We start from the raw sequence: 11,774 nt of genomic DNA, 5'->3' as shown, positions 1-11,774 counted from the left end.
TTAACTCCCCCTCTCCCCTACGCCCTCAACTCTCCCTCTCCCATACCCCCTTAACTCCCCTCTCCCCTACCCCCTCAATTCCCCCTCTCCCCTATCCCCTTAACTACCCCTTTCCCCTACCCCCTCAACTCCCCCTCTCCCCTACCCCCTCAACTCCCCCTCTCCCCTATCCCCTTAATTCCCCTCTCCCATACCCCCTCAACTCCCCCTCTCCCCTATCCCCTCAACTCCCCCTCTCCCCTATCCCCTTAACTACCGTCCTCCTACCCTTTCAACTCCCCCTCTCCCCTACCCCCTAAACTCCCCCTTTCCCCTACCCCCTAAACTCTCCTCTTCCCCATCCCCTCAACTCCCCCTCTTCCCCACCCCCTTAACTTCCCCTCTCCCCTACCCCTTCAACTCCCCCTCTCCGTTACCCCCTTAACTCCCCCTCTCCCCATTCCCTTAACTCCCCTCTCCCCTACCCCCTTAGCTCCCCCTCTCCGCTATCCCCTTAACTCCCCCTCTCCCCTATCCCCTTAATCCGCCTCTTGCTTTAAGTTGCTATTAGGTGTAATCTTTAAGCGGAAACTTAATCCGTACTTCTTCTGCATTTCATTCTGAGTCTTTAACAAGAAAGTCCACACTCCGAAGAAGTCTGAAGAAGGTGAGTTCCTTGTTTGCTCTGAATATTTCGGGAATCATTTCAACTCAAACTCGAAAATTGAGGACAGCTTTAACTCAGTGTTTCAAGCCATCGTTGCAAAGTGCACTATTGAGATATTACAGCGACACCGATTTATACAAAGGAAAAGGTAGATCTCGACCGAGTGATATTGTTCAGTTACAAGCCGCACTGTGACATTGTCCTCTCGTCTAAACGTATAGCTTTCTTGAATTTTTAAGATTGTGGCACGAAATTTTCCGAACGCGAAGTTTTAAGTAAATAGCGATATCTCCACTTTAAGTAAGAAATTCGTACGCATTTCGCTTCTGACAACAAATCTAGCTCTTCTTTGACTACCTATATAACTTTTAATTCGAAGCATTCCTTGGTCAGTGTAGTCTTAAAATTCTTTATCAAAAAGTTTTTCGCAGACGACAAGAAATTCGTCTCTAAGAGAGCACACTTTTAGAATAGCGTAATACTGAGGATTATGCTTCTGCAAAATGGTAACACAAAATTAAAATTAATTTGCAACCAATACTAGTACTCATAGAAATGTTCAACAAATTCTGGATGCCAATGTAAAGCATGCCTTTTTAAAATCATACAAAAGGTTTATTTCATCTAATTGCGACTAAACTCTCTGAAGAAGATAATAAAACAAACCTAATGAAGATATTTACAGTTATAAATGATTAAATGTGTGGCAGTGAATTCCTGCCAAAATTCAAGTGCTATTTTCTACATCAATCAATCAATCAATCAATCAATCAATCAGGTTTATTGTCTTTACGTGAGGAGTGGTTACCCAGATTTCCCGAGCCAATGTATGAAACGTGAGACAGCAACCCACCCATCCCACCCCAGGGGAGGACAACCCCCACACAGTGATCTCATGCGTGGGAAATTAACGTCTCCTACCCCTAACCCTTCAGGAGATGGGGCCTACGGCTTATTCGTACTTATCCGAGAAGACTAGAATATCTATCCACTTCTTGATATTATAGAAAGGTAGCAAATTCTCCTCAGTTATTTTAAGACCATGAGTATTGTTCCGGCCGGGACTCGAACCCTCGACCTCGCGCACAACACAATCCAGCGCTCTAACCAATTGAGCTAGCCGAGGGGTGGTCAAGTTTTTCTGTTGGACATGATGTTTATGGTTTAGATATGAAGTTTTAAGAACAAACTCCGTCTTTGCTTTAAAATTCATACCTTAATGCATTGAATATGAAAAACACTTCAACCTTGAATCTTTTGTTTGCATGTTTGAACTTGGACTCGTTGCAATAAAAATACAATCACCTAGTAATTTTCACATCTAAATTTGAAACTGAGGATTGCAAAATCACCGGAGAATATTGGACTCTGAATCGACCAACTTTTTACCTAACCTTATTCCAAGCAAGTTTCAGCTTAAAATAACAATTGTAGAAGTCATCTGTCAAAATGGAATAGGCAAAGTTAAACTTTGTTACCAACATTAAAATGAAAAAAGTGAAGACATTTGGGTCTCAAACAAGAAAAGAGGAAAGCTACCCACAACTCTCATTGTAAGATGCAATTCCTGAGTCACAACACTTCCCTTGTATTTTAGTAAAAGAAAGCATTACTTATAATAAAGAACAACAGCTGAGAAAGAGTGTTTGTCCCTCTGGTAACCAGTCTCTAAGCAGTCCCCAAGTATGTTTGGCTTACAGCATTAAGGGGCGTAAAGATTCCCCCGCTAGTTTGAGCTAACTTTACATCGCCAGAGTGCAGAAAAACTAGTAATTTAATATACAACAGGGTAAACAGTATACATATCCAAGAAAATGCCTGATAAAAAATTATGATGCTCTTCCCACTAGTGCCATCACTTTACTCCCTAAACAAAAATGAAATTGACAAAATTCACGTGTACACCATTTAAAATCTTAAATTTGAAGCTGTTAATGTGTCGTATGAGTGAGATTCCTTATTCAGAACTTGTTGCACATGATGGCTTCAATTAGTAATACACAGCAAGGCGCATGACTTGGAAATACTGAGAAATGTTTAACAATTATTCCATGAGTGCACATTGGAGGTGAGATGGTGAATAGTCAAGAAGATGTGTACTACAGAGTTGGCTATAACCAATCTTGAATATGGTGCATGGCTTGGAAGTACTGGAAAATATCTAGCAATTATACGATGAGTGCACATTGGACATGAGATGGCAATAACCAAGGAAATGTGTAGAGCTGTGTTGCCGATAATCAATCTCGTATCCAATGAGCATGCATGGATTAATTGTCATTAAATCCTGAACATTTGCATATTTTCAATAACATTTTCAGTTTCCAATATGTGGCAATGCATTTTCATGTAAGGTGACTCAATATGAGCTGATAACCAGAGTTGAGTGGGTAGATAGGTAGGTAGATAAGTTTATTTCTCACATTTTCACAGAAAATCTGAATCACAATGTGGTTACAATTATCTAACAAATATATAAAATTACATGCGTGGATAGGGACTGGGCTACAATGGGTTTAGAAATACAAGATAATTAATTAAATAATTAAGAATTAACATTTAACTTTGTGGGTACTGCAAATATATATAAAAAGAAACTCTTATTTGTTGAAGGCTAAATTAGTCCTTGGGAAAAAACTGCGGCGCAGTATTTCGGTCCTGCATTTAGTCACTGAAAAATTGCTAGCGTTCCTCAATTGATACTGACGCACTTGCTTTCTTTCTTTCGGGAGATGTTTAAAAAATGGCCCTCCTCTTGAGATATTTTCAAGAGTTTTAACACAAAGTTCACTACGTCTTTCAACTAATGTTCTTAAATTAAGGAATTGCAGAGCTTCTGGGTAAGATAAAGTAGGTACTATAATTTAAGAGCACGCTTCTGTATTCGTTCTAGCTCTTGTGAAAGGTAGGATGGGAGGGCGTGGTGCCATACTACACAGCAATATTCAAGAACATATCGTATCAGTGAGATATAGATAGTGGTTAAATCACTCATCTCCACACCCCCTCGACGGAGCACTCTGAGTATGTGTAGCCGTTTAGAAGCCTTGGTGACAGTAGCTTCAATGTGATTGTTCCATTTTAAGTTATTCTGAATCACCAGGCAAAGTACTTTGTTTGAAGTTACAAGCTCTAATTGTTGGTCGCCGATCTTCAAATGAGGGAGTTCTGTGGGTTCCTTGAGAAAGCATATCCGCATTTCTTTACACTTTTTAGCGTTGAGTTTCATCCAGTTACTGGAGCTCCAAGAGGCGACAGTATCGACACTTGTTTGGATGGTTGAGGTGCTGTTCCTTACGAGCCCCTCAGACAACGATACATCATCTACAAACTTCCAAGTGCAGGATTCAGGATCAGAGATGTTCAAGTTATTTATCATCATCAGGAACAACACTGGACCGAGTTTTGTTCCCTGGGGGACGCCGGCTGTTGTTGGAAGCCAGTCAGAGATGAAGCCAGGTAACTTAACGCGTTGTCGACGGTTAGTCAGGAAGCTTATTATCCACGGTATTAAAAACATGCGAACTCCTAAGCCCAGAAGCTTCTCTATCAGTACGTTGTACCCGATACGATCGAAAGCCTTAGAGAAGTCTAGAAAGCAAAGGCGGAGGTGTAGCCCGGGTGAGTCGAGGTACGTAAGCCAGATGTGAATCATGTCCAGTAAACAATACGTTGTTGACGTTCCCTTCAGACACCCAAACTGATTTGGGTCGATTTTATCCTTGACATCGTCAATTAACCATGTAACTACGAAGTCCTCAAGGACTTTGGACAGACAGGGAGTCAACGAAATAGGTCTGGTGTCGCCTTCATTCATAGGTGGATGTACTTTTGGGATGGGTATTATATTAGATTCTTTCCAGGCTGCTGGTACAATGCCAGATCGAAGTGATGTGTTAAAGATGGTGGTGATAGGTTCAGCTAGTTCGTAAGCAAACTCTTTGACAATGCGACAGGGTACGTTGTCTGGACAATGGGCCTTGGAGGCTTTGATGGCAAGTAACTTCTTGCAGACTTCGTGGGGTTGCACAAATGGGGCTTCTGCCTCAGCAGGGAGGAAGGCTGGTTTTAGATTACTGTCAAGTGGTGGTATGTCCGCATTAACTGAAACGTAAAATCGATTTAAACTGTTGACGAGTTCTTGTTGGCTCGTGATTTTCCCGTCACGCTCCAGTGAAATAAGGGATGGCTTTTCAGATCTGCCAGACATTTGGTTGATAAAGTTCCACCACTTGCGGCAGTCATCTTTCTTTAGGTGTTGTACTTTGTTCTTATAAAAGGACTTTTTCCTCTTCGCTATTTCTTGCTGGACTTTGTATTTCAAAGAGCGCCAGGTTGGGATGTTGCCGCTGTGAAATGCTTTCTGTCGGTCTTTAATCATGAGCTTGAGTTCAGGAGTTATCTATGGCTTATCTGTTCAATGCAGCTTGATGGTCTTTGCGGGGAGGATCCGATTAATGGCGTCTGTTAGTTGGATAGTAAACGAGGATGCTAGATCGTCAACAGACGAGCTGGGTCCAAGGTCGATGAACCATTCATGTGTAGTAGCCCATCTTCCAAAGGCGTCGATTCCAGATCGAGGGTAGTGGCGCACCAGGCGCTTAGTGGATTTAACCCCAGGGGATCGCCTGTGCACTTGGCTAGGATGCTAGAGTACGATGTTATGATCACTTGAGCCTAGCGGGGCACGAGTAGTTGGACTGCTATACAAATTATGCATGTTCGTTAGTATGAAATCTAGTATAGCAGAGTCTCTGGTAGGTTGTTGGACGACTTGCTTTAAACTGTGATGAGTAATCAAGTTACTGCAATCAAAATCGTTGAAATCGCCAAGAAGGACCAAACCATGATCAGGGTGTTCGTTACGCAGACGATCAGTAGTATTAATTAAATAGTCATTCAGTTCTTTGTGACTATCGGCAGGTCGACCTGGAGGATGATAAACAACACAAATAGCTATGCCAGATAGAGGTCTTGGCAGGCGTCTGGGACGCAAAGTAAGCCATAGGCATTCAAAATTCGGGTTTTCTAAGTCCAAGCGCCGCTTACAAGGTATCACATTGTTCGAATAAACACAGATTCCGCCACCTCGGCCAGCTACACGATCTTTACGGAAAAGATTGAAAGCACTCATTGACAAGAGGCAAGTGAACCAATCAGAACATTAGAAATGCATCATCCAAAGTTTAAATACCCATTAAATGGTTTGGTTCTATGAACTATTAGAATATGGCCATCAAGAATTCAGAAATCTCTGAAAGTGAGGCAACATTTATGCTGTTGTAGCTTGTTTCTGATTTGTGAACTATTGGATTTGGAATCTACCAACTTTTTGCACTACCTAATTCCAATCAAGTTTCAGCATAAAATAAGAATTGTAGTAATTGCATGTAGTAATTGTGATACTTGTCAAAAGTAAAACCTCACAATCTTGACGGAATAAAAAATTAACTGAAGGTATAGTTTCCAAATTACAAAAAAAAAATAACATTGACTAGTACTTGATTGGAGGCAAACAATTTTACATGAGAGTTTGGAAAACAAGTAAACAAGAAAAAAAAACATCTCAAAAAACATTTACCCTAAAATTTAAAAATTGCTCTTTCCAGATTCCAGTTACAACAGCAATGTGTCCCTGGTTAGTCACTGCAATCCCTCGTACTTCACGAATCCTATCAATTTGGATTTGTGCACTGCGAGCAAACTCACCATCTTTACTGTATAAATCTACACGCAAGAGATCCTTCCCCCTTTCACGATGACGACATGTTCACCCCCTGGTTGAAACCTAATCCTTGAGTAATCACAGCCATTACTCTGCAGAAAGTCCACACTCCAAAGAAGTCTGAAGAAGGTGAGTTCCTCGTATCATCTGAATACTTCGGGAATCATTTGAACTCAAACTCGAAAATTGAGGAAAGCTCTAACTCAGTTTATCAAGCCATCGTTGCAAAGTGCACCCTGATTGAGATATGACAGCGAGACTGATTTATGCATAGCATAGTTAGTAGAGGGTTCCCCTCTACTAACTATGTGCAAAGCAATAACTCGATCTCGACCGAGTCATATTTATTTATAAGCCGCACTGTAACATCGTCCTCTCGTCTAAACGTATAGCTTTCTTGAAGATTTAAGATTTGCCACGAAATTTTCTGACCGCGAAGTCTTTTGTAAATAGCAATATCTTCAATTCAGGTGAGAAATTCGTACGCATTTCAGTCGCTTCTGACAACAAATCTAGCTCTTCTTTGACTATATATAGCTTTTGACTCTAAGCATTTCTTGGTTAACATAGTCTTAAAACTCGTTATTAAAAAGTTTTTCGCAGCAGACAGTGATTTCCTCTCTAAGAGAGCACAGTTTTGTTATAGCGTAATAACTGAGATGTTATGCTTCTGCTGAGATCAATAGCCTCATTCTTTCTCACAGCGGAGAGTTTTTTTAGGACGTAATTCATTATACTTCCAAATCGGATTTGACGTTACATATTTCAAAGAAGAGAGGGAATATTTTGAGCAAGAACAACATAGCGTGTTGGCCTTCCCCACCCCCTAACTGATAACATTTTACGAATTCTAACATTTCGATTTGTGGTGGCTGTGACACCGATGACTATTCCTTCTCTAAGATAACATATATTTTAAATAACATAGTTACTCAGATTTTTAAACATTTATGGTTTCTCCTGCAGGTGCATTTCTAGTCCGTAATTCCCTCTGCGATAAGAAAAGAAAGGTATCTCCTCTATATTCTCAACTCATCAACCGTTACTCAGTGTCACAGCTGTGTCCTATCCACGGGAACAAGAATTCGTAAAAATTAGGAGGAACACTGAAAGTGAATTATTGTACTTTTATTCGTCGTGCATTTATTTAGTAATTTATTCATTCATTCTTTATTTTTTCTAGCCTGGAACTTTAAACAGAGAGAAGAAAAACTGCAACGAAACAGTTCCTGAATCTAATTGTTGATTTGCAATACCAGCGCTCTGTTTAGTTCAAGCTGAAGATCTTTTTTTTTTGAGTTATTTTTTTCAAAAAAAAAAAAAACAATGTGTTAGCGTATAGATTGGTGTATTTTGGTGTAGTGTAATCTGATCAGCGCAATTTGGTGTATCTCTAAGCAATCTGATTGGCGCATCTTTTTTTTGGTGTGTTTCAAAGCAATGTGACTGGCGCAATTTTTTGGTGTATCACAAACCAATCAGATTGTAGTATTTTTCAATGTCGTACCAATCAGAGCGTTCTTGCTAATTTGTGGCATGGTTTGACAGGTCTTCAAATTTCAGCGAATCAACGTGTGAGTCGGAGAGAGCGGTTCGCGAATTAAGGGAATGTATCAGTCGTGTTGGGAAAGCGGTGGAGTTGTGATCGTTGTACGACTATGCTTATTCTTCGTTCTGAAGGAGACTGAGTGGAACATGAGAAACATTTTGAATCAAATATTACTTCAGATGTTAATAGGAGCAACTTCAGGATATTTCATTGCTATATGTGAGTTAATCAGCGATTCCAATTTTGAATTTCGCTTAAGGAACGAGGTATAAGATGACATCTACAAGAGATGTAAGATCATCTATTCAATGTAATGGCTCATGTCCTTCGTGAGGAGTTTATCGCTATGATCTGTCGGGATTAGAAAGGTCGTCAGGGAAATTTTTCTACCATTAGCGAGTTAAAACTTGCATGTTTTGTGTCCCGCTTCTTCACTTACGACACACACACCGTCAGCTTAAGGCCTAACACGAATTTAGCGCTATAGCGTGTTGTTTTGGAAGGGCTAGTTTTGCTGACTCTGGTAAAACTTGCGCAAGGCATTTGCATAAATCATAATTGATTGATAATCTTGTTTTTCGCCTTATGGCTGCTCTTTTAGCAGAGGTTGAAACGACTACTGAGTTACATTTACTTTGTGCGTCGACTGCCATGTTACATATCCGTTTCTTTGCTTCTAAAAGTTTTCCATGAATTAAATATTGTTTAAACGATACTTTCCCGTTAAAATTGCGTGTTTACTTTTTAATCACCAGAATGGATTAGACTTTTTGAGGTGAAATGCCATTTTTCCGTAAACAACGTATGTTTTATGACATAAATCTACCTCACTAAAAAATATTTCGTAAGTATGGTACGGTCGGTTAATTTTCCATGCAACTCTCACGTGCTTAGACATTTTCTACCACTAAAATTCGCTTTTAGCTACCTTACCCCATTGCGTGTCAATTTTCTGTAAACAACCTACATTTTATCACGTGTTTCGCACGCACCGGGCAAAGTCCAGATAGGCAACAACCAATCAAGAAGCCCACGGTATTACGCTTTATCGAAGAACGGAGACCGGAAAGTATCTTTGTCCAGAGGCTGTAAAAGATAAAATAGAGTTTTCCACCGCAAAATTGAACGGAAGAAAATTTTGAGGCAACTATCTGTTACTGAACAAGAGGCTACACGGAGCCTATATTGCGGCCGGATTTGCGGATCAGCGGATTGAATTGAACTGGTTCGAATTGAAGGCTTCGCTGCTTTAGCAAAATCTCTGTTGAGTACTTTTGATGGTTTGTTAACATGGAGAGTTATGGAGAGCTATTGTGCATTTTGCTGCACAGGAAAAACCAAACGGAATTTCTGGTTCAGGCCCTTCATGGTCAGAATAATAGCTGGGACTTTGTCTCTGACGAAGGAACGGCAGTAAGCACAATTTTCGAGCAGGTCGTTGTTTGGTCTCGTCATATAGCGTTGGAGAGAGCGTTGCCTGACAAGTTCAAATTAGGGCTGTGGAAGAGACTGCAGGAAACGTTCATGTACCAATGCAGTTTATTTTTGCCAAAAATTATTCAGACACCAGCATCAGTTATTTAGTGTCCCATTTCAACCCACTTATCCAAAGAAATAACTCCTGCATGCGTAGCATGCCCGTGGTTTCTCTTGGGTAGAACTGTCCAAGATCCACAGTGCTTGTATGAGCTCTCTGAGATTAGTTGTTAACAATAATGACTATCGTATAGCAGGACTGACAGGAAGCCTTTCTCATCAACAGATTTTAAGGTCAAGATGCCCGACAATGAACAAATGAAACAACGTGTGACACCATGTGTTCTGTTTGGGCTCGTTTGCTTTTTTTTTGGGAGGCATTTGCCTCATAGGGTATTTCCTGACTCCCGGTTACGAAAAGGATGGTCCCAATAATCGCTCTCTTTATCAGTTTAGTGAAAAACCGCATGCCTTAACATTTGGCATAGCCGTTATGTCGTTTGGACTTTTAGTCATTGCTATCGCTGCTTGTAACAATTGTTAATTCGGCTGGAACGAATTTTTCTTCTTCTCGCTTCCTGGAGATAGGCGCTGGGGACGAGGTTGTGAAAACGATTGGGTCATCGACATGTGAACGACTTTTTTATGTTTATCGCTGATTGGCAAGCAAAACAAACCCCTAATATGCATTGCAAAAGTAGTTAGTGCGTTTAGTCCACATTACTGCAGGTACCTTTTAATTTTCTTCTCTCATGGCAAAGACCAGATCAAACCAAAGTCAGGTTACGAGATAATAACTTTAGTTCTGCGTTTGTTAACTCAAAAATGTTCTAAATAAAACATAAATAATCCAAATATCTCCTCGTTGATTCTGAAATATTGTTTAAGAAATTACAGGACGAACAGGTGCAAATCAGCTGGAGAAACCACCGGTGCTCCTCCTAGTTGCGGAACAGTAGTGTTCTCTAGTCTTCTCGATTCTTCTTTTAGCTGGAAAGTGGGGACGGAGGGGGAGGGAGGGGAGGGAGAGGAAGAGGGAGGAAGGGGAGGGAGGGGAGGGAGAGGGAGGGAGGGGGGCGTTATTTTTTGTGTGTGTTTGTTGCGTGTCATCATCATCATCAATCATCAATCTTTATTTATACACGAAATCGTATCATTTTACATGGTCTTCCTAGGAATCGTGTTTAAACTAAACTAAAATACTCTAAGGAACTGTTGACTATGATATTAAAAATACAAAACTTACATCGTGAATAATAAGGAACTATTAGCTATAACGTTAAAAATACAAAAACCTACATTGTTGGTAATAAAAGTTACAATGGTGTATCAGAAAAATCTTTCCCATGAAATGAAGTTTTAAAAACATTTAAACTACGCAGTTTTCTAATCTCTGAGGGAATCCTGTCCCACAAAACAGGTCCTCTATAGTGTAGGCTCCCTTTTGCAGACTCAGTTCTGGGTCTGGGGACATAATAATTTAACGTATATGAGAACGATCCTTCGCAGTAAAAGCACTATTTGAGCAATAGTGGAAATCAGACCTGAAAAAAATTTCAGGCCTGTACGGGATTCGAACCACTGACCTCTGCGATACTAGTGCAGCGCTCTACCAATTGAGCTAACAAGCCAACTGGGAGCAGGCCATCAAATTAATTCGATATAAACCCGTAGATGATAAATCAAACAACAACAAACATATGAAAGATATGTGTGAACTGCGGTTATGAGACGTATATGAGAACGATCCTTCGCAGTAAAAGCACTATTTGAGCAATAGTGGAAATCAATTGGTAGAGCGCTCAATTGGTAGAGCGCTGCACTAGTATCGCAGAGGTCAGTGGTTCGAATCCCGTACAGGCCTGAAATTTTTTTCAGGTCTGATTTCCACTATTGCTCAAATAGTGCTTTTACTGCGAAGGATCGTTCTCATATACGTCTCATAACCGCAGTTCACACATATCTTTCATATGTTTGTTGTTGTTTGATAATAATTTAACTCAGAATTTCTAAGATTGTGTGAATGTACATTTGAAGTGTTGGTAAAGATCCGCCTCAGATACGATGGGGAAAGATTATAATGGATTTTAAACATTGTCACAGCCAACTGTTTATGTCTTACATATTCCAGCCTTTCCCAGCCAAGTTCATCCAACAAAACACTTGAGCGAACGTCATAATTAGAAAAGGTGAGAATTCTAGCAGCCCTATTCTGCAGCTTTTGAAGTTTGTTTGCTACTCCCTTATTGACATTACCCCATACGGCACCACAGTAATAAAAATATGGCATTACCAGTGTATTGTACATATTCACTCTGGTATCAAGTGGTACAAAATGACTTACACGGCTTAAAATAGCAATGCCAGCAGATATTTTC

Source organism: Stylophora pistillata, chromosome 12 (genome assembly GCF_964205215.1).
Source record: "Stylophora pistillata chromosome 12, jaStyPist1.2, whole genome shotgun sequence".
NCBI classification, from domain to species: Eukaryota; Metazoa; Cnidaria; class Anthozoa; order Scleractinia; family Pocilloporidae; genus Stylophora; species Stylophora pistillata.
The sequence above is the reverse complement of the archived record's forward strand: the minus strand, read 5'-3'. Positions refer to the sequence as shown.